The sequence below is a fragment of the Globicephala melas genome, chromosome 5 (genome assembly GCF_963455315.2).
Source record: "Globicephala melas chromosome 5, mGloMel1.2, whole genome shotgun sequence".
Taxonomy (NCBI): Eukaryota; Metazoa; Chordata; class Mammalia; order Artiodactyla; family Delphinidae; genus Globicephala; species Globicephala melas.
Window position 1 is genome coordinate 98,729,848 of NC_083318.1, and position 24,462 is coordinate 98,754,309.

A 24,462-nucleotide genomic window follows, 5' to 3' on the forward strand; every position below is an offset into this window, starting at 1 on the left:
CTGAGTTGTTTCCATTTTTGCTGGGTTTGGCTGCTCAGAATCCTCCTCTCCCCTGTGCAGCTTGAGTACTTTTTCTATCCTATATTTCATCTGGCAACTTTTTAGGAAAAAGCTGAACACACACACACACACACACACACACACACATATACAGTGGTGCTTGGTGACCTCTAATTGGTATAAACTGATCAACACATTGCTCTCCCTTGGCCACTGTGATTGCTTCAGGGATGTCACAAGAAGGTGAGATTCCACCCCAGCCAATGAGATATGGAGAACTCCTTCTTGGAGGCTTCTAAGAAACATAGTTCTTTGCTCTCTTGTGACTGCTACTGAAAGTTGTGCTGTCTACCCCTGCAGGACATAAGCAAGGAAGCATAGAGCCGCCAGAAGCTGCTAGCAGCCATCTTGTGGCAAACCACACAAGGCATAATGAAAACAGAGAATAGGAAGGAAGCAACAAAATGATGGACTCTATGAAGCACTGGCTCCAGCCTGACCTGAAGCCTGACCTACCTCTGTGAGTTCTCAGTTACATGAGCTGATAAATGCCTCATTGTTTTAGACAATTTGAGACCAGTTTTCTGTTACCTGCACATGGCTAAAGGCAAATTCAATTATTCGATCAAAGCAGCTCTTAGTAAGTTGCTATGTCCTCAATGAGTTGAAAAGTTTAAACACATCAAGGTCAAGGGACCCAGTAGCGGGACTTTCAATGCAGCAACAAAAGTGAGAGAATGCAAAAGCCTCAGCACTTTCCAGCCTATGCCCTCACCTCTGGCCATTTCAGCCTCTTTGTATTCCTTCAGGCATTTATCTGCATTCATTACATGCTAATTATGTTCAAGCCAGTGCCTAGAGAATGAACAAAAACACTGTCTCTACTTTCTAGAAGCTCATAAAAAACTGTTGAATGTGTGTAGGTAAAGACTTAGAAGTATTAAAAAACTAAAATGAAGTTTTAAAAAGTGGATTTCCCCCTAAATTCCCTTTAATTTTAAGCCACTTTTTTCTTTTACAATTTCAACTTGGATTAAAAATAACTTCACAATAAACTACAAATGTATTAATAGTAAGTGCCCTAGGAATAAACCTACCTAAGGAGACAAAAGACCTGTATGCAGAAAATTATAAGACACTGATGAAAGAAATTAAAGATGATACAAATAGATGGAAAGATATACCATGTTCTTGGATTGGAAGAATCAACATTGTGAAAATGACTATACTACCCAAAGCAATCTACAGATTCAATGCAATTCCTATCAAACTACCACTAGCATTTTTCACAGAACTAGAACAAAAAATTTCGCAATTTGTATGGAAACACAAACGACCCCGAATAGCCAAAGCAATCTTGAGAACAAAAAACAGAACTGGAGGAATCAGGCTCCCTGACTTCAGCCTATACTACAAAGCTACAGTAATCAAGACAGCATGGTACTGGCACAAAAACTGAAATATAGATCAATGGAACAGGATAGAAAGCCCAGAGATAAACCAACGCACATATGGTCACCTTATCTTTGATAAAGGAGGCAAGAACATACAGTGGAGAAAAGACAGCATCTTCAATAAGTGGTTCTGGGAAAACTGGACAGGTACATGTAAAAGTATGAAATTAGAACACTCCCTAACACCATACACAAAAATAAACTCAAAATGGATTGAAGACCTAAATGTAAGGCCAGACACTATAAAACTCTTAGAGGAAAACATAGGCAGAACACTCTATGACATAAATCACAGCAAGATCCTTTCTGACCCACCTCCTAGAGAAATGGAAATAAAAACAAATATAAACAAATGGGACCTAATGAAACTTCAAAGCTTTTGCACAGCAAAGGAAACCATATACAAGACCAAAACACAACCCTCAGAATGGGAGAAAATATTTGCAAATGAAGCAACTGACAAAGGATTAACCTCCAAAATTTACAAGCAGCTCATGCAGCTCAATATCAAAAAAACAAACAACCCAATCCAAAAATGGGCAGAAGACCTAAATAGACATTTCTCCAAAGAAGACATACAGATGGCCAAGTGGCACATGAAAAGCTGCTTGACATCACTATTATTAGAGAAATGCAAATCAAAACTACAGTGAGATATCATCTCACACCAGTCAGAATGGCCATCATCAAAAAATCTAGAAACAATAAATGCTGGAGAGGGTGTGGAGAAAAGGGAACCCTCTTGCACTGCTGGTGGGAATGTGAATTGGTATAGCCACTATGGAGAATAGTATGGCGGTTCCTTAAAAAACTAAAAATAGAACTACCATACGACCCAGCAATCCCACTACTGGGCATATACCCTGGAGAAAACCATAATTCAAAAAGAGTCATGTACCACAATGTTCATTGCAGCTCTATTTACAATAGCCAGGACATGGAAGCAACCTAAGTGTCCATCAACAGATGAATGAATAAAGAAGATGTGGCACATCTATACAATGGAATATTACTCAGCCATAAAAAGAAACGAAATTGAGTTATTTGTACTGAGGTGGATGGACCTAGAGTCTGTCATACAGAGTGAAGTAACTCAGAAAAAGAAATACCATATGCTAACACATACATATGGAATCTAAGAAAAAAAAAAAAAAAGGTCATGAAGAACCTAGGGGTAAGACGGGAATAAAGACACAGACCTACTAGAGAATGGGCTTGAGGATATGGGGAGGGGGAAGGGTAAGCTGTGACACAGTGAGAGAGTGGCATGGACATATATACACTACCAAACGTAACGTAGATAGCTAGTGGGAAGCAGCCGCATAGCACAGGGAGATCAGCTCGGTGCTTTGTTACCACCTAGAGGGGTGGGATAGGGAGGGTGGGAGGGAGGGAGACGCAAGAGGGAAGAGATATGGGAACATATGTATATTTATAACTGATTCACTTTGTTATAAAGCAGAAATTAACACACGATTGTAAAGAAATTATACTCCAAAAAAGATGTTTAAAAAAAAAAAACAGTAAGTGCCAGAGCAGTGGAAAATCTAACAAAATAATATCTGTGAAACCTTTTGTGCAGCACAATGCACCATGCACCCATGTACTGTTTCATAAACAATAACGGCCAAGAATTATTGGACATCTACTGTATGCCATGTGCTAGTAATGCTGAACATTCTGTATACATTATCTCAATCTCTACCACAAATTGTTATTCCCATTTGATAGATGAGAATGCCAAGGCACAGAGAATGTAATTGATTTTCCCCAGACCACACAGTGAGAAAGCAGTGGGCTAGGACTTGAACTCAGGCAATCTGACTTCAAATCCTGGATCTCTCACTACTGTGTTATTCTGTTAAAAGATTTCATAACATACAGTGGGCAGGATAATGGTCCCCCAAAGATGTCCATGTTCTACTCCCCTGACTATGACTATGTCAGGCTACATAGCAAGGGGGAATTAAGGCTGCTGATGGCATTAAGGTTGTTAATCAGTTGACCTGTGAAGATTATCCTGGATTATCCGGTTGGACGGTTGGACCCAACGTAATCACAGCAATGACAAAAGCAGGAGTCAGACTGATACAACGTGAGAAACTCAACCGACCATTGCTGGCTTTGAAGAGGAAGGAAGGGGCCATGAGCCAAGAAGTGAGGGCAACTTCTAGAAGCTGGAAAAGGTGGAAAGCAGCTTCTCCCCTACAGCCTCCAGATAGGATCGCAAGCCTGCCAGCACCTTGATTTTAGCCCAGTAAGATCCATTTTTGGACTCTGACCTCCAGAACTGAAAAATAATAAATTTGTTTAAAGCCACTAAGTTTTTGGCCATTAGTTACAGCAGCAACAGGAAACTAACATACAAAGTATGTACACATTTTCACACCAGGTAGGTAAAAAGATGAACCAGATAACAATGGTCCCCAAGATATTATTTTTAAAAAGTGATTCAAAATCCAACCCTATGGGAAAAGAAGCACTGGTCTTGGAGATACCAGAGTTTGGTTCATACTGATAAGTAACTAAATGACCTTGGGCAAGTTACCAAGCTCTCTGAGTGAGTTTCCTTCTCTGTAAATCAGGGATTACTCTTCTCATAGGGCTGGAGTAAGGACTAAGACAGTTTTTAGAAACAAGCTAACACAATGCTGGGCACTCACCTGTCCCTTTCTTCTTATAAACCCCCAAAGGAACACTGAGAAAAAAACACAATCATCTTAGGAAGAAGCTGTATTTTATTAATATTAAGGATATCAAACAATTTAAACATCAATGTAATATGCTATATGGAAATGGTGTGAATTCTAAAAAAGAGATCAACATACCCCAAATTTTAAGGCAAGAAGTTTCTCATCCTAGGGGTCATGCTAGAGCTTTGGTCTCTCTCCTCTCTGTTTCTGTCTGTCTGTTTGTCTGTCCATCTCACTCTCTCTCCAGGGATCAAGTTAAAGTAAGATAGTAGTCCAACAAAAAGAAAGATGTAAATACATTGATTTATGTCCAGTTTGCTGTGCAAATAACTAGCACTGTTTTTGTTACATAGGCTGCTTCTCAAGAGGAATATATATTTTTAAAACGGCCTTCTCTGAGGCTTCGACTGAGATCTGCATATCAAGGTTTTACCCTTTCCCCCAGTGACCCATTTGTCTGAGGGAGGCATTCAATTAGACTGCCAGAGCAAATTGATTCAGTATTGACCAGGAAAGGCTTCTCACTTGAAAGACATATTACACCAAGGTGGAGGTGTCACTGTCACCAGTCAATACTCAACTGCAAAGGCCCAGATGATTCAGGAATAGGAAATGAGGAAAGGTCCTCCCCAGGCATTTGGAACAGAAAATCCTCCACTTTCTCTTACAGAAGAGGTAGCGTGGGAGTGAGAAGCCCAATAAATTGGGTTTTCGTAAAGGTAGGAAACTGATTGCCAGTCTCTGCTAGCAGTAAATGGGAATAAGGAAAATGGAAATTCAGGAATGAGGCAAAGGTTTCTTCACCTCAAGATCCAAAACTGGGATTTGAGGTTTCAGTGATCTTCTCTCTCAAGGTCATTGCTCTTTAGAGAAACACCCCTGCTCTTTTCAGATACCCTTACCCCTCCTCCCTCTGCAGATGCAGCCATGAAGCCCAGGTCTGAAAAATTTATCAAAACTCTCTCTTTACGACCTTCACACATTGTGTTTATCAGCAAAAGATGGACACTCAGTTGTTTTAGACAAGAAATTGGGTCTGGGATCCAGACCATCAAAAAGCACTGTATACCCAGTGAGACAGAAATAAATGCTAATCGATGATAAGCACGCTTTATTTAATATAAAACAGGGCAGGAAGGACCCAAGTTTGTGGTGTCTGATGTTGGCTTTTAGTCTTTATTATTTCTCAAATGATGGCTTTGATTTGTTGAAATGTTTTATAGCCTTGAATATCTGACAGAATAAATTAAACCCTTTCTAAGAGCTTTCCCTTGATTATCCCAAGTACCCACTATAGATAAGATTGTCCTTTACATCCCACTTGAAAAATCATAAAATTGGTTCCATTAAAATAATTAGGACCCCCACCTTCATTTTAAGATTTAGCCACTACATATTTACAGCACTGCTATTTTATTTACATTTTCACATCCTTGGAACAGGGTGACCATTTTCATTGTGTGGCACACATATTATTAAAGTCTTGTAGTCTCCAAATGTCACTGGTGAAAGCTGAAATCCATTATCATTTACTCTCAGAAATGAAGCCAATCATGCTGTGCTCTGGCAGAAAAGAATAAAGAGGTTTAAACCAGAATCTGCATAATCCCAGGTAGAGGCAGAAGCAGCAGTACTGGGAGAAAAAAAAAAGGCATCATCTCTGATATGCAAACTCAGGGGAAAAAATGGCATATATTACAAATCAGGCCATGTGAATGCACAGTACCCAAGAATATGCTTAAATAAGTACACACGTTGTGATGAATCTGTTCAAGGCACTGATGATCATTTTCTAAGCTATTTTGTCAAGTTCCTCAGACACACATATATGCGCAATTCTGTAGCTAAAATACAGCTGCCATTCCTTCTATTTTCATTTGGAAGCCAATGGCAGATAAAATGAAAAACCCTGTCTTCAACCCTATCCAAAAAGATCCTCCTCAGAGAATACTTCTTTCATTTATTATTTCTTTCCAAATAAATTTCTAATATTATTCATATGCCTGATTGAAAAATTACGTCTAGTATTAAGTTAAAGGGGAATAAAGAAATGGGTGAGCACATGCCCAGGGTGGTGAGGAAAATGTCCTATATACTCCAGAACCTTGCTCAAACTAAAAGGATAGAAGGCGACATGTTTCTCAAAGAATCCATTTCTTCTAACAATAACTCAATTTCAAATAATGGTCTTAGCCACTAAAATAATAACTATTAATATTATGTAAAAAACATGGAAGAGAGTTTATAAAATGTAAAAGAAAACATGAAATTGTGTCTATACTATTACTGCAACCTTGAGAAATTATTTATATAGGCATATTTACACCTATAGAGAAAAGGTCATAAAAATATACACAGATATGATGATAGTAATTATTTTTGTGTAGGAGAGTGGTGGCAGTTAAAGATGGATTTTTTCCTTATTCTCTTTATCTGTCATTTCTAATATTTTTACAATGAAAATATATTGCTTTTTAATTTAATTTAAATTTTTTTTAATCTTTAATTTTAAAGATACAAGAGGCTAAAGACTCTAAATCCCATCTCCAACTTTTTTGTAGGGAAAATTATGTTCTCAAAGCATTGAATTCACAAGGCTAGGAGAAAATATTACCATTTGCAGCTTACTATATCTGCTACTTATTCATTATGAATTTCTTAAATTGGAGAAGGCCATACCTGCTGGGAGAACTTCGGAAGGATGAGTAAGGAAACCCAAGAAGGAAAGTATCAAGTACAATTGAAGCTAATGAGTTTCCTAGATGTGTACTCACAACATTGATGGTGTTCAGGATAACCTACCCCAAGATATGGCACCTTGGCACAAACTGAAAAAAATTTAAGAAATGTCACATGCAGGAAGGACTTTCTGAACTTTCCCTGAAGTAGGTCACAAAACCCTTATGGGAGAGGGGCCCTCCCTATGCAGGGAGGAAAGGAACATCCTTATTTCCAAGGTGGAAGGATGCTGAAAGGAATCTGAACAGGCCTTGCTCTTTTCCCGTGTACTACCCTTAGCTCATACTCTATATCCTATCGCATTTTTCCACGACTCTCCACACTTCATCAAACCTAGCGTGAAAACACTCTGGTTTAATCACTTCTTCAGGTCTTTGTTTCCTTATTAAGGCTCTTGTTTCATGTAAAAGTTATATTAGATACATTTGTATGCTTTTATCTTGTTAATCTGTCTTGTTATAGGGGCCTCAGCCAAGAACTTGGCCTACACCAGCTTAAGGTTAGCTCCTTTCCTTCCAATAAAGTGTTCACACGCAGGGAGAGGCAGGAGGTAATACTAGAGGCTTTATTAACATGTGAAGAACTGTGAGTGAATGTGCTACTCACAAAACTGAAAAATTAGTAACCATGGATTTAGACTAGGCATCACAAGATACCAAGTTCAGCTGCTCTTATGAAGTTCTATCAGTGTTCATATCCTTTGCACTATTCCCTTGATAACAAAGATGAGAATCTTTCTTCAACAGAGACTGTCAGCTGTGACAAAATCAGGGAAGATTTCTCACTTGGTGAGTGTCTTTTAGAAAATAATCATGGGGTGGCATAGAGGGAGCTATGGCTAAACATCACCCGGACTTGATCTTTTGCCGCAAGCAGGCTGGTGTTGCCATTGGAAGACTGTGTGAAAGATGGGATGTCAAGTGTGTGATCTGTGACTCCTACGTGTGTCCCTGCACTCTGGTGCACATGTGTGATGAATGTAACTATGGCTCTTACCAGGGACGCTGTGTGACCCGTGGAGGCCCCAGAGTTTCAGATGCCTATTTTTGTAAGGAGTGCACCATCCAGGAGAAAGACAGAGATGGTTGCCCAAAGATTGTCAGTTTTGGGAGCTCTAAGACAGATCTCTTCTATGAACGCAAAAAATAGGACTTAAAGAAGAGGTGATTGGTGGGCTGCCTCTTTCTCCCCGAATCAATCTGCTGCAACTGCCAAAAGAAATGCCTACAGAAAGGAAGTGGAGCACAGAGCATCACCTGAATTGCCTATTGGTACACTGGCAACTTTCCACCCTTTCCTCTCTTCTCACCCAGACATGGTAGGAATGGAAAAAAAAGATTCTTCGCAGAGCACTCTGGCAGACTGTATCACAGAAAAATTGATAGGTTGGTTCATGGCGTTCCTTAAATTCAAGAAGCAAGACTGTGTTAACCACATCGAGAAGTTCTGTACACCAAAAGCTTCTAAAACAGGAATGATATATCATTTCAGTCTTCTGTTTGAGGAGCTGACTGTGAAGCTAGCTGCAGTGAGAAGCACGTTCTTGCAGCAGCTCTGATGGCAGTTGTCCTTGATGAAACATCTGCAGGGTGGTAGTGGGCTCTCAGAACAATAAATGTGGGCATTTCATCTTGCAACACCCACCAGGTGGTGCTGGTTCATGTTATTTTTCTTCTAAAAATTGGAAACCCTTAGGGCTTCCCTGGTGGCGCAATGGTTGAGAGTCCGCCTGCCAATGCAGGGGACACGGGTTCGTTCCCCGGTCCAGGAAGATCCCACGTGCCACGGAGCGGCTGGGCCCGTGAGCCATGGCCGCTGAGGCTGCGTGTTCGGAGCCTGTGCTCTGCAACGGGAGAGGCCACAGCAGTGAGAGGCCCGTGTACAGCAAAAAAAAAAAAAAAAAAAAATTGGAAACCCTTTCTGTTGCTATTGTATTAATAAAGCAGGTGTTTATTTTCTGGTAGTCAGCCCCTTCCCAATTTAATTTTCACTCTAGGAATTTTAGTCACCCAGGAATTTGCGATTCAGAATAAAGGTATTGGGATTCATGCAAAAAGGAAAATAATCATGGTAAGAGAAAGCACTTGTGATGTTTAGGAAAAAAATGTAGAGTTCTTGTTTAAGTATCTACACATAAATTAACCAGTCACAAAGAATAAGTAACATTGAAAGGAACAATACTGATATGTAAGCAAGATGCCAAAAAGCAAGAAATCTAATAACCAGACTCTCAACTCTGTGTGTCTACAGCATCAATTGAATATTTAAAAACCTGAACATGTAATGGTAAAAAGAATAGACACTCTAAGAATGAACTAAGCAAAGCCAGTTCATACTTTCCCATGGCTAATTTGCAGAATGGGAAAAGTGCTTTTGGAGGAAGGTAAAAACACATAGCTTGTTATTTATGTATTTACCAAAATTAAAATGAAGGACAATCAACATACTAAACTACATAATACTGATTTTTGCTCTACAGCTTCAGCAGAGACAGGAAGTCTCACCAAACATTCCATCAGCTCCCCAACGTAAGAAAAAAGCGGCCACTTCACTGGGTCACTACTTGAAGGACAGTGTCTCGAACCACAGCAGCCTTTGCATGAGCCACTGTTGTGTGTTAAACCAACTAGGATTTGGGGATTGGGTGTTCCCACAGCTTGACCTAGCCTACCTTGACTACAATAGTCAACTCTAACTTTTCTTTGCCTTAATCAACATTAACTTTTCTTCTGCCTTGCCATAAAATTGATAATTCAAAAAGAGTCGGGCTTCCCTGGTGGCACAGTGGTTAAGAATCCACCTGCCAGTGCAGGGGACATGGGTTCAAGCCCTGGTCCAGGAAGATCCCTCATGCTGCGGCGCAACTAAGCCCATGCACCACAACTACTAAGCCTGCGCTCTAGAGCCCGCGAGCCACAACTATTGAAGCCCGTGTACCTAGAGCCCGGGCTCTGCAACAAGAGAAGCCACCGCAATGAGAAGCCCGCGCACTGCAACGAAGAGTAGCCCACGCTCACCGCAACTAAAGAAAGCCTGTGCACAGCAACGAAGACCCAATGCAGTCAAAAATTAATAAATTTAAAAAATAAATTAAAAAAACAAAGAGTGAATAATGCTAATTTATATATATATATATATATATATATATACACACACACACACACATATATGAGAAGCAGCAAGGGCTATCCTAAATATTTAGAGTTTTAATGCACATTATATCAATTGACATTAATTGGTGTCCCATGGGGAAAAAAAGGTTTCATAGTCAAGTAATCCTTAAATCCTAGAGAGTTAAAATGTAAAGTCAAATATTAAAGGCTCTGAAAAGTCCTATACCAAAGAATAGATGTAACTGCTCAATCCAGCATTTTTCAAGTAGACTAACAATATTTCAGTGAAAAAGAGCTTGGGAAATGCTAATTCTATTCCCCCCAGTCCCCCAAAAAACTAATTTGCATGCTAATAAAATCTGTATCCAGCTACTATTGAAATTTATTTGCATTCCCTAAGCAAATATCACCTGGTAAATGAAGAGGGTGATAGTCAAGATATACTCAGTATATCCCAGACATCTGTCAGTCAGAATGGACTCCATGAAAACCCCCTACCGTGCCAGGCTGTAATTTTTTATTGCTGGATTGTAGGAAGGTCCAGGATGCAGAGGGCAGAGAAAGGGGTAGGTACTCAGAACTGTGGCTATACACCAACTGGTATAATTGATATTTTACATCCAATACTAACTAAATATCAATTGTGCCTAAGAGTAAGTGACAGATAACGTATTTACTTTAAGATTATGATTTGAACATTTCTTCATCTTCATTTGCCTAAAAGGCCTAAGTCTTGCTTAATAATTAATTTCTGAAGACCTTTTATTTTTCAGTAGGTAGTCAACAAATTTAACAGGTATGGAAGTCCAGAAAATGTTTAATAGGCATCTATCATATGACAGGCACTGTGGTAGATGTTTTCATAAAATTAAACAAGAAAACATGTTTTTCTATAACCCAGGGCATGTTAAGACATTTAATTGATACATACTTGCAGACTGAAATATTGACAGTGCAATAGTTTAACTGGACATTTGACAAATGTAGTTCAAAAAAATTTTTAAGTCTGTTTCATTGTATTGAAACTAAAGACACAGCATGAACATACCTAGTATACATTTCCTTGTATAGAAAACTATTTGGCTTGTGGAAGGAGTATCTGAATGTAAGTTTTATTTTACAGGTAAAAGATTCTCCTCACCGCCTGGAATCAACTTATTGAACTCTGTTTTCAATAAGAAGCATTTTTTAAAATTTGGAAATGTTCTAGAACATTATAACATGTTCAGAATGGAGTGAAGCAGGAGTTAATTCAACTAATCTTCTACATCTCCTTAACAGCCAAAAATTCATATCTATCTACCAACAAGATATTTTAAGCCCTGTTTGGGATCTAAACATCCAAGGAAATGAAATATTCATATGATGTTTCAGGACCCTATTTTAAACAGGGTCCCTTGGGTGGCTGAGCTGATCAATAATGACCTAAAATATTTCGTAAAAATCTCAGCCACTATCAAATTTAATTTATGTAAATGAAGAACATGATAAGATTGATCCAAGAATCATTCTTGGCTTTGAGAAAATGCTGCCATCAGTGTTTCTTCTATATCCTTTAAAACGAAGGCAGGGATTTGAGGCGTTATTCCAGAGAAAAATGAGTCCTGGATTTTACCAAATAGTAACTCACTATATTCCTCCATGTTTACTCTTGATTCTTCTTTACTTTACTCCTTAAATTATACTCAAATGCCCTTGACAAACAAGGGAAATATCCAATCTTAATGACTGAATAGTTCCATCATCATTTATTAATTCTAAGTTTGTTGGGCGCTTTACTCCACTGGGTTGGCCTTAAGTATCCCAGTTTGTGACTCCTTGGTCCAAAATACAAGGCCAGACTCTGCCATCATAAAAGATGATGAAAAAGTTCTTAATCAGTTCTAGTGGGATAAGCTGCTCAGATCTGTTGTTTTGCCAGTGTTTGTAATCTTTTCTGTTTAAATTACAACTCAGAGTTCAGGAAGTGCTTTCAGATTAAACAGAATGAGATTTAAAATTCTAACTCGGGGGCATACCCCTGACATAATTAGCAGTTAAAATCAATATTGACCCCTATTGTTAGGTGATTACTGAGATAATCCTCGGCTCTAATGCAATATGCTGGGTGAGGCAGTGTAAATTTATGTAATTTATACTCTATTGTGAATTATTTGCCTTCGATTGGATTTATTTAATATGGTACTTCTTTACATCCTTTACAAAGTGTCAAGGATACAGTGCGTCTATTTATATAATAAATCAATCATTCCATCGCCATTTATTAATTCTGTGTTTGTTGGGAGGAACTGGGATGTTAAGGTAAATTGAATTTCTTATTGACTGAGAGGAAACCAAAAGATAATTAGCTAATATCTTGAAACCTTTCTAAAATGTACATTTACTTCCAGTTAAACATGATGCATTGAACACTTTCTGATACTCCATTTTTAGGAAAGACAAAGAAAAGTTAGGAGAAGACAGAAACAAAATATTGGAGGATGGAGAGCAGATTGACAAGTGATCCTGACTTAGCAGACCTGAGAAAATTTAATCCTAAAGCAGCACTGAAAGAAACTAAAAGCCAACCAATTATTTCCTCAGAATGATTAAAAGACTCAGAAGACTAGTAATACCTCCAAAAGAGTAGGAAATTGAGCAGGGTTAAAAGCAGGAAGATTGACTGGGAGTCTGCACAAGACTGCTCTAGATATCCTCCCCAAACTACAGAGGACTCTAGATTCACTCTCTGGAGATGGAGAATGGAAGGGATTATGGGCTAGAGGATACCAGGGACACAGAGAATAAGGGATATCACACTAAAGATAGGATGATCATATAAAAGCCACATATTGAAAGGTAAGATTGCCAGTTTCTTACCCACGCTTTCATCCAGGACTCACATAGCTAGGCTTTTATTTCTTTCCCAACAGGCAGGAGTTTGGGAAATTTCTCTCTGGAAAAACTTGCCAGCTCCAGAGAATGGAGCCACAGGCATTGATGGGGGATTGCAGGAAGAGGCAGAGGCAATTGAAATGGCCTAGCCTAATCATCCTACACTAAAGCCTTTCAGCTGACAAATCACACACAGAACTTCCAATAAGAACTTTAGTGCCCGCTTCTTAAATATGAAAAACAGAAAAAAAAAAATTTTTTTTCAAATAAACCTAAGTTTGTATTTTTTAAAATGCAGAGAAAAGAAACAAAAAAATTTTTTTAAAGCCCGTCACTAATGTTCTCTGATTGATAAGAGAAGATACTGAACTGAAAGAAATAAGAGAAGGAGTCTATATGAAAGAAACATTGTCAAAGAGAAACTGCACTGGATAGTTAAACAGGCGAGGAAGACTTTATTCAGCATTATTGCAATAGGGATCAAGACAATTTGCAGTAGGGAAGAGAGATTGAACTCAACTCCAAATACAGTAGGGACAGCTGGGGATTTAGAGCCCACAGGCAGGATGAGGGAGTCGGCAGATGGGAAATTACTACGAAGAAATTTGTTAGGTATCAAAGGTTGGGGGGATGAGGAATTTGATTGGATACCAAGGGCGGGGGAGGGGCGCGGTTGGGGGGAGTCTCACTAAGCTAGCTTAACAGGATTCTTGCTAAAACTGGGCTGGCAGGCTATGGAGAGGCATAGTCAAGAAGGGGGCTCAGTTCAGAGTTCCTGAACTCTGAGTTGTAATTTAAACAGAAAAGATTACAAACACTGGCAAAACAACAGATCTGAGCAGCTTATCCCACAAGAACTGATTAAGAACTTTTTCATCATCTTTTATGATAGCAGAGTCTGGCCTTGTCATCATCCAGAAATTAAAAATTAGTTCTTGGGAATTAAAAATATGATAGCAAATGCAAAGATTTTAATATGAGAATTGGGAGATAATAGGAAAAACAAAAAATACTATAGAAAATGGAAAAGATAAGAAAATAATCAGATAGGAACTCCTGCTCCTTGCCTAGCCTCCATAACAGCACAGCGATGGGCTGACAGGTTCCCAGAGACACAAAGGAACAGGGCCTTTATGGAGATATCATCTCTCAGAGGGCTGGCCTGCCACTCACTGAAGGTCATCTACATTCTGGGCAGTCAAGAGGTGGCTTAGAATGGGTCCAAGAGCGTGCCACACATCCCCAGTTCTCGCTCTCTGTGTATAATGAGCTCCTGTACCAACCCCATAATTACAATATCAAAAAGTCCCCACGGCACCCACCAAAGCTCCTAAGGAATGAATTAAATTTTCAAACATTCAGACATGACAATTACAGCCTTTGAGTACTTCAAGGTTTGCAGGGTAAATGACCCCAGTTAAAGTATTGATTTATTATTTGAAATCTCCCTCCCCTCATTTCTTTTAACCTTGTGTACCAGCTTTCTATTGTGGCTGTAACAAATTACCAGCAACTTAGTGGCTTAAAATAATATAAATTTATTATCTTACATATCTGTAGGTTAGAAGTCCAACACAGTCTCACTGGGCTAAATCAAGGTGTCAGCAGGGCTGTGTTCCTTCCCAGAAGCTTTAGGAGAGAACACATTTCCTTGTCTTTTCCAGCTTCTAGAGGGAGTTCATCCCTCAGCTCATGGCCCCTTTCCATCTACAAAGCCAACAGATCTAGCCCTTCTCAGATCACAGTGTGCCAACTTTTACTTCCCTCTTCCACTGTTAAGGAGCCTTGTAATTACAGTGAAGCCACCTAGATATTCCCGGATAATCTCAACATCTCAAGGTCATCTGATTAGCAACTTTAATTTCATCTACAACCACAATTCCTCTTTGCCATGTAACCTAACACATTCACGGGTTCCAGAGATTAGGACATAGACACTTTTGGTGGGCCATATTATGCCTGCCACATCCTTATTAAAATTAATTCCAAAAATCTCCCTTTTAAGAAATGTTGTTCTGGAAACATGCAGCAGTAATAGTTAGTTCAAACATTGCTTATTAAACTGAAGTATTAGCAAGTGGTATTAGATCTATGTATTAGGCCAAGGATTAACTCGAACTGATACTGGTAAGCCATGTCTATACAAGGAAAGTATAAGAAATAACCATGCATAGGGGCTATGTGCAGCAGTCAGAAATATCAGTTAATCCACCTAAAAGAATTCAGCCCAATTTAGAGAAAATAAAAGAAAACAAATGCTACATGGATAGTATGAACACAGTATTGTTCAATTACTGACTCTCAAAGCACTTTACCAATTTGAACTCGGTGAGCCTTCTAGGCTGGCAAAATAGTTAAATCCCTGCAGGTTGGGCCTCGCTCAAAATTTGATTCCTACTTCCTGAATTGATGTTAGAGTTCTATTAAATCTGACTCTTTAGAGTATTAGAATCATCTGAGATGCCTGTTAAAAATGCAGAATCCCAGGGACTTCCCTGGTGGTCCAGTGGGTAAGACTTGGCACTCCCAGTGCAGGCGCCCTGGGTTCGATCCCTGGTCGGGGAACTAGATCCCACATGCATGCCACAACTAAGATGCCACGAGCTGCAACTAAGACCCAGTGCAGCCAAAATACATAAATAAATAAAAATAAATCTTTAAAAATAATGCAGAATCCCAAATGCCACGACCACAGATTGTGATTCAGTAGGTCTAATGGGGGCCTAAGGAATCTATATTTTTAATGCATTTTTAATGCATGTAACAGGATGTTAAAAATGGCAGCATCTCTATGTCAGTTTCAACTAAGGTGTCATATCAAATAGGATCCCAGCAGGAAGCAGACAGCACACTGAAGCTGGGTAACATGAAGAAAGTTCAATAAAGGGAGTATACACAAACGATGTGGGCAGATTATAGGGAAACCACAAAGGATGATGCAGTGCCCCTGGTCTAGTAACACCATGGTAACTGCCAACATCCCTAGACCCAAAAACACAAGGGAAGAGAGTTGTTACCAAAATCAGAGGAGAGGAGAGGGCTGCTTGACAAAAAAGCCTCGGTTGAGGGATGCTGGCAGCCCAACAGAACCCAGTAGGAAGGGAGCCAGGGAATTACAAACCCAACCTCACTCTCCTCCCTTCTTCCTGGCTTCTCCCCAGACTCCCTGTTGACCAAACTCCACATAAATCCAGAAGGCAAGGGAGTCCACTGGTGAAGTCCAAATAGGTGGGTGTCTTGGGCCACACAAGAGGATGGATAGGGATAGAGAGCAGGTCTGGAGGGACAAAATGAAGGTATTCTGCATAAGCACCAATACAATAGATAACTTCTGCATAAGCACCAATACAATAGATACCAAGCGAGTGAAAAACACACCTACGCACCCACCCTTTCTATGCACAGAATTTACAAAAGAAAAATTTCCAACCCGTTCCATGACATTGAATGCCTCATCTGTAAAAGGAAGTAAAATAGAGTCAGAGTATGAAAAGAAAGAGGGGGCCCTCATGAGATCACTCCCAGAACTTGCAGTGTATTCCTGGTCATTGAAAGACAGATGGCTCCACTTACCTCTGAAAAAGTCAAAGTGCCCTGAAGCCACAGAATCTAGTCGGCTGGGGGCTACGAGCTGTCTGTACTCTCAGAATTTATAGGCGCAAGAGATGCATGTGTGTTTCCTTTAGAACAGGTGGGCCACATGGGAGAGAGAGCAGGCCTTTCACCGTTTTAGGTCCTGCCCAAGAAGACCTCCTAAAGCAAGATTGAATGTAAAGTGGACCTCTGAATACAACCAGGATAGTGGGAGAAAAAACTTAGGCTGCACTTAGATTACCTCATGCTTAGTCAGTGAATGGGTCCTACAATATAGTGTCTCTGATTCACATTGTCCGGAAAAAGTTTTCATAAAACACTGCTCTGGACTATTTTAATCTGCCTGGGTATTATAAAATGGACAGGAAAAAAGATGATTCACCATGGTGTTCTTTTTCTTGGCATTAAGATTTGAATGGAGTGGTTAAAAATGTAAGTTCTAGATGCAGATTGATTGTAAGAAAACCACATCTCTGCCATTTAGTACCTGGCTGATCTTGGGCAGGTTACCTGGCTTCTTTAAGCACCAACATCACCACCTGCATGTAAAATGACTATAATAATAAACATACCTCCAAGTATAGGAAGGATAAGACAAGATAATCCAGGTTCCTAAACAGAATGCCTGGTACATAGTAATACATAGCAGCTATTTTTATCATCGAAAAGCATATATAGAGTTATTACTATATGTTATAGTTAAATGTTGGCATGCAAAATAACTATAATATACTAGAATAACCAAATTCTAGTATAAAACCCAATTCATCTAAACTCACCCAACTTTGTTTTCATTGAACATTTGTTTTACCCTCAAACACTCAAAACAATAAATACAGACTTTTGATACATGAGGCTTACTTACTGGTTTTGCTACAAGGAAAGGTAATAGGTTACTTGGTTAATAATCATATATTAAGACCTCAGTTTGGACTAAAAGCTATATTAAATGCAGTGAGAAACATTATTATTCAAATCAAAAATATATGTGCTGAAGGGATGTTGCCCCAATGGTACTTCAGAGGGAATAAATAGCATTTAATAGAAGACTTCCTGTAGGAATTGAGTTTTGAACTAGATAAGAATGGAGAGATTAACTCTTATTAACAAAGCTGATGTTAGGAGGATTTTCAGGCAGCGGACAATAGCTTGGCAAGGGTGGTGAATTGGGAAGTAAACAGTCATGAACTGGGTACCACACACAGCAAGACTCAAGAGAGGAGCACATGGGCTGTAGTGGGAGCAAAGCAGTGAAATCAGATAAAGAGAAAACCTCTCCTTGCTATAAATCATCCAAGTACCTCGAAGTTCACTGGTGCACAAAAATGTGTGTGGTCAGTAGTAATTTCTATGGCTTCAAAAATGAGAGCTTTCTGAATCCCTCTGAAAATTAAGTGAAAATTGTTATTGTAAGAGAGAGTATAGGTCATTAATGATTACTACTGATAAAAGTTCAGCTATTTCTGTGGCAGAACATAGAACACAAGGAAGACGTTTGGGAATTAATTATATCTTCCTGGACTTTTAAGAATTTCTCAGATTCTTATTTTCTTCTGTGAATCAGGTAAAATTGCTAATACACTTGCCTTCCATGGTGAGGTCTAACAATACACTCATAATAATGATGCTACAGAAAATGCCCTTGGAGTGTGATAGATTTCGGGAGATAATTAATTCTGCTCCCTTCCTTTCTCACTCACCCCACACCACTACCAGCACTACTTCTAATCAATTTTAAACTTGAACAAAAATCTATAAGGTTTCAAATGACCAGATGACATGTTTATTTCTATAGTGATTAATTTCCTCAAAAAAAAAAAAAAGGAAAATTTCCCAAAGTAATTGGATTGGTTTAATTGACACTCTCTAGGTTTGAAGCCAATGAAAACCCTAAAAAGCTTTTTACCTCCTGCATTTCTAACCTGAATGATCTTTAAGATCAAGAAAAACAAGAGGTCAGCAAGAGAAAAGAAAGCAACCCCAGCTCAACAAGAAGACTTAAAAACTGTAAAAATCCCTTTACAATTCTGGTGATAGGGAATAAAAGCAATACCTGAGTTTCAAGCTGATGGTGCTGTATCAGAAATTTTTGAGTAATTTTCATGTTTATAGGGCAGGAGAGCAGAACTTGACTCTTGGCATATCTAAAATGCCTAAAAATGATATATACACTGTCATCATGTTTGCAAATTAAATAATAAGGAAGTAATGTATTCCTAAGCCACAGAAAGACACATCCAGAAAAATTAAATGGTTGCATTAAAATAATCCCACTAGCCAGCCACCTCCAGCTAGGCTAGTTTCTTTTATCACAGTCTAGTTTCCATTTCATTAACCTTTGGGTCAGAGCTTCCAGAAAACTGTTGGCTACGTCTCAAACAGAGAGATAAATGTGAAAAACATTCTGATCAGGGAGGAATTCTGGGAATAAGACAGCAGCCACAATATAGTTTTTAAATCTCCCCAAATCCCCCCATAAAAACAGACAGAGCAACTAGGATACCAAACCCAAAAACTTATGAACAATATTTACATCAAATAGTGACAATTAAGTGATAAGATTTCCCCAGGAACCTGAATATATGAGCAGATTGGGATAAACCACCAGCAGCCACAAGACCTGTGTGGTATTCCCTGCCATGTAGGAGTAAAGAGAAAGAAGCAAAAGTATCTGATGGATCTGAGGACACGAAAACCCAAAAATAGCCAACAAGTTCTCACTGGAAAACACAGTGGGCCGATGTGAACGCAGTGGCTGAAACTCAGATGAACTCAGTACATTTCCATTTGTAGTGCGATAGGGAGAACTGAGGGGCTGGGGGAGCTTGGTTCCTACAAAGCCTCAAAACTAATCAGACACAGCTCCCTTCCAGAACGAAACCCACAAAAGATAAACTGCAGGGAGGAGACGCCAACTTCAGCAGGACAGGGATAACACAGACGAAAAAAGAAAAGAACAGATAAAAAGTTGAGGTGGGAAACAGACATAAATACAGTTAATTCAGGTAAGGTCATCTGGTCAATCCATGACCATTAAGATGAACCCAGTCATCCAAATCTAATACTTTTTCATTTTTTATCCAGATGTTTGTTATCATGTGGGCAAAGACTAAGAATACTAAGTAAAATGAAGCTTAAGAAATGAATAGAAGAATATTACACTTGAATATAGTTTTTTTTTGGCTGTAAGAGTCTATGAGAAAAACAAATGGATAGTTTTATGTCAGAAAACTAAATACCACAAAATATTTTAATACAACTGCCATTCCACCTTCATGGTATAACATATAAGGGCAACCAACATTTATGGAGGATTCAATCTGTTGCAGGCTCCGTTCCAAGTACTTTACAGGAATGACCTCACTTAATCCTGATAACAACCTTCATTATTCCCATTTTAAAGATGAGGAAACTGAAACTAAGATAAGTGACTAGTCTAAGGAAACACAGCTAATAAATGACAAAGCCAGTTCAAATACAGATCTGCTTGATTCCAAAACCCATTTATTTAACATTTGTTTATTATTTACAATAAAAACTCATATTGTAAAATAACTTGATGTTGAAAAATTAAAACCTGGTATTAACAAATAACATATTCCCAAATGGCTAAAATTTACATTTCACTGTATCTCTTAACAGTTTCCATTGAAAAGACATGGATAAGCAAAAAGAATTCCTTGAAGTAAACATATACACTGGTTCCTTTTTTTTTTGTGGCATGTGGGATCTTAGTTCCCCGACCAGGGGTTTGGCCCAAGTGCCCTGCAGTGGAAGCACAGAGTCTTAACCACTGGACCACTAAGGAAGTCCCTAGACTGGTTCCTTAAAATAGTCCACAGCAAAAGTTTTGCTCATTCACGTCTCCATAGTTCTTTTGCGATAAGAGGACTATTTCTGACTAAAGGGATATGATACTTCCACTGTATATATCCAAATCCTACTTAACCTTCAAACATGAGTTCATTCTCTTCTTTCATGTATCTTTCTCCTATCGCTCTGGAAATTACTTCCATTTCTACTTAATTCCTACATTTATACTTATTGTATCCAGCACATGGTTTAGCATATAATTAACCCCCAGTAATAATAAGAGTATTTGAAGTAAGAAAAACCAGATTTACCCTTCTGCCTGAAACCACCAAAAAAACAAACAAAATATAACAAAACAATGATTTTCATGACACTGGACAGCAGGCAATGAAGAACAGTGATCCTTGAGAGATAAGAAACAAATAAGAAGAGACCTACATTTGTGCCAGTATACTGCCTTGAGAGAATTTCCAGGCTGCAGCCCAAGGAGAGGGAATCCAGTGGGGGAAGTCAGCTGACTCCCTGGGTTGAAAAGACTGAGAGCCTGGAAAGACCAAAGCAGCTAGAATGTATACAACAGAAAACCAATAAAGAGACTTTCACAGAGAGAGAACTCCAGAGATCTGTAGAGAATCTCTCTAAAAATTGAGCAAGGTACTGATTTGCACATAAATGTGAGGAAATCATCTGAGTCTGGGGAAAGAATTGCCTGAAAGGATTAGAAAGAACCATACCTAGAGTTCACCTAAGTCTGAGAACAGTGCCTGTTCCCTCAAGGCAGACAAGGAAACATCACACTGCATCATCGGTCACTGGGTAGGGTACTCAAGAGTGTTGCCTCAGAAGTGGGGAATAATTACCCTAGACTAACACAATTCTAGGTGAGCTGAACAAACTTTAAAATAAGACCAGGTAAGAATAAACTGTTTCCAAATAACTGCAGTCCAAAATAAAGCACAAAAATACTTACAGGAATACAAAATGTCTGGCATCCAAGTAAAAATTAACAAGCATGCAAAGAAGCAGGAAAATATAAATCTTAACGAGGAAAAAAAATCAATCAATTAAAACTGACCCAGAACTGATACAAATGTTAGAATTAACAGACAAGGACATTATAATAGTTGTTACAACTATATTTCATATTTTCAAAAACTTAATAGAGACAGGGAAGATATTAAAAAAAAAACACAACCCAAATCAACTTCTAGAGATGAAAACTACAATGTCTAAAAGGAGAAATACACTGGAAGGGATTAATGTCGGGTTAGATGTTGTAGAAGAAAATATTAACTTGAAGGCATATTAATAGAAACTTTCCAAAATGAAACACAGAGAGAAAAAAAGAATTTTAAAAATGAATGGAGACTCAGTGAGCTGTGGGACAACTTCGAGGGGTCTAACATGCTTGTGCTGGAGTCCCAAAGAAGAGGAGATAGGGGGTGAAAATTTTTTAATGAATAATTGATGAAAATTTTACAAATTTAATTGAAATTAACCCACAGAACCAAGAAGCTCACTTACCTCAAGAAACATGAGAAAATGACACCAAAACACATCATAATAAAATTACTCAAAGCAGTGATAAAAAGAAAAAACTTTAAAACAATCAGGGAAACAGACATATTATATAAACAAGAGCAAATATAAGGATGACAGCAGATTTCTCATGGGCAACAGGGTACAGAAAAAGACATGGAGCAACATCTTTAAAGTAATAAAAGAAAAATATGTCAATATGATTGCCTATGTAGAAAATATAATGGAATCTACAGAAAAGCAACTAGAACTAAGAAGTGAGGTTTGCAATTCTGCAGGATCAAAGATCAATATACAAAAACCAATTGTATTTTTATATACAATCAGTGAGTAATCAGAAATTAAAATTCAAAAAACAATGCAATTTATAACAACATTAAAAATACAAAATACTTAGGGATAAATCTGACAAAAGATATACAATGCAAAGATGCAAAAGATGTAAAACCTATACACGGAAAACTATAAAATGTTGCTGACAAAAATGTTAAAAGACCTAAATGAATGGAGAGATACATCATGCTTATAGGTCAGAATATACAATACTGTTGTGAGATCAATTATCCCCAAATTGATCTATAGATCCCCCCAAAATCCCAGGATGCTATTTTGTAAAAATTGTTAAGTTGATTCTAAAATTCATATGGCAATTCAAGGAACCTAGAACAGGCAAAACAACTTTGAGAAAGAGTAGCCAGGGGCTTCCCTGGTGGCGCAGTGGTTAAGAATCTGCCTGCCAATGCAGGGGACACAGGTTTGAGCCCTGGTCCGGGAAGATCCCACGTGCCACAGAGCAACTAAACCCATGCGCCACAACTACTGAGCCTGCGTTTTAGAGCCCGCGAGCCACAACTACTGAAGCCCGTGTGCCACAACTACTGAAGCCTCCATGCCACAACTACTGAAGCCCATGCACCTAGAGCCTGTGCTCCACAACAAGAGAAGCCATTGCAATGAGAAGCCCGTGCACCACAACAGAGAGTAGTCACCAATCTCAGCAACTAGAGAAAACCCGTGTGCAGCAGCGAAGACCCAATGCAGCCAAAAATTAAATAAATGAATAAAATAAAATAAATTTTAAAAAAACAGTCAAGTGAGAGGATCTGATTTTAAAAATTATCATAAAGCTACTGTATTCAAGATAGTTTGGTGTTTGCACAAAGGTACACAAATAAATCAATGGAACACAGTACAGAGTTCAGCAATAAAATTACATTATGTGAACAACTGATTTTTGTTTGCTTTTGCCACTTCCAGTAAGCAAACTTACCAGTGAGGAGAGGGGAGGTGGGAGGGGCAATATAGGGGTAGGGGATTAAGAGGTCCAAACTATTATGTATAAAATAAGCTACAAGGGCATATTGTACAACACAGGGAATATAACCAATATTTTATAATAACTATAAATGAAGTATAACCTTTAAAAATTGTGAATCACTATACTGTACACCTGTAACACGTAATATTTTACATCAACTATACTCCCAATTTTTTTTTTCTTGGCCATGCCGTGTGGCTTGTGGGATCTTAGTTCCCCAACCAGGATTGAACTCGGGCCCTCACTGTGAAAGCACTGAGTCCTAACCACTGAACCACCAGGGAATTCCCTACTTCAATTTTTTGAAAAAGAATATTACAACCAAAAAATATAGAAAAAAAACCAGAGTAAATAGTATGCACTTGCATAATACGATAAATACATAGGTTTAACTTAAGGGATATTTTTGCTATTTTCCCTATAGATACATTTGGAAGACAAAATGTCTGAATTGCTCTAAAAATTTCCCCATATTCTAAATAAAATACAAGTAATCTTATTAATTTTTCAAAGAAGGTACCAAAACTGATTTCAAATGTTTCCAAATGACAGTCAAACCAAGATAAAAATAAAGAGAAAAATAAAATTAGCAATCCAATGTGCAAGAACAAACTAAGTAGCATCTCAAACTATTAGGAAGGGAAATAACACCTTTACCAGATAAAATTCTTCTAAGCATCATTTATAAGGGTGGCTCATATTTTATCTCAGAATTTTTACCTAGAAGCCTCAGGATTTATTCTTCTATACCTTGCTACCTTTCCCAAATGTTTTTTCAAAACCATGAGTGGACACTGAATTTAAATAGTTAGTCCTAAGATAATGAGGTAGCTGTTCATATTTGGAAAGTACTCTAAAGTCACTCAGAATTTTAAGAAGGCTTTCAAAATATTCAAATGTGAGAAATGATTCAAAATTTTTTTTAATTTCTTTTTCCAAAAGGATTTATAGCCCTCATCAATAGAGTTGTTACAAGCTGATGAAATCTCATCACTGCACCCCCAACAAGGAAAAAAAAATCTCCATATAATTTCCTGTGTCAAAAGGGTTAATGAAGACTCATAATTAAGAAACTTCTTTTTCAAACTGAACCCTAGAGTTTTGTGCATTTAACACTACTGGGGTCCTCTAGGTTTGAAGCCAAGTTTGCCAACCTGGCATAGTAGAAAAAAACACATGGATTCTTGTCCTGATCAGCCTTTACAAACGATAACAGATTAGGTAAGTGAGTTTGCCTCTCTATAATTCTGCATTGAAAATGGGGCATTAGTCTGGAAATTTCTCATGTTGACATATGACTATGTCTAAGACAGCAGGCTTTCAGC

At 38.3% G+C, this 24,462-nt stretch overlaps 1 protein-coding gene and 1 pseudogene across 2 annotated transcripts in view; one reads left to right on the forward strand and one right to left on the reverse strand.

The window, feature by feature from the left end:
• RASGEF1B (RasGEF domain family member 1B) overlaps positions 1–24,462 on the reverse strand; it is a 590,923-nt gene that overhangs the window by 543,233 nt on the left and 23,228 nt on the right. The gene's annotated exons all lie outside the window — the stretch shown is intronic.
• On the forward strand, positions 7,714–8,064 carry LOC115864428 (PHD finger-like domain-containing protein 5A pseudogene; annotated as a pseudogene).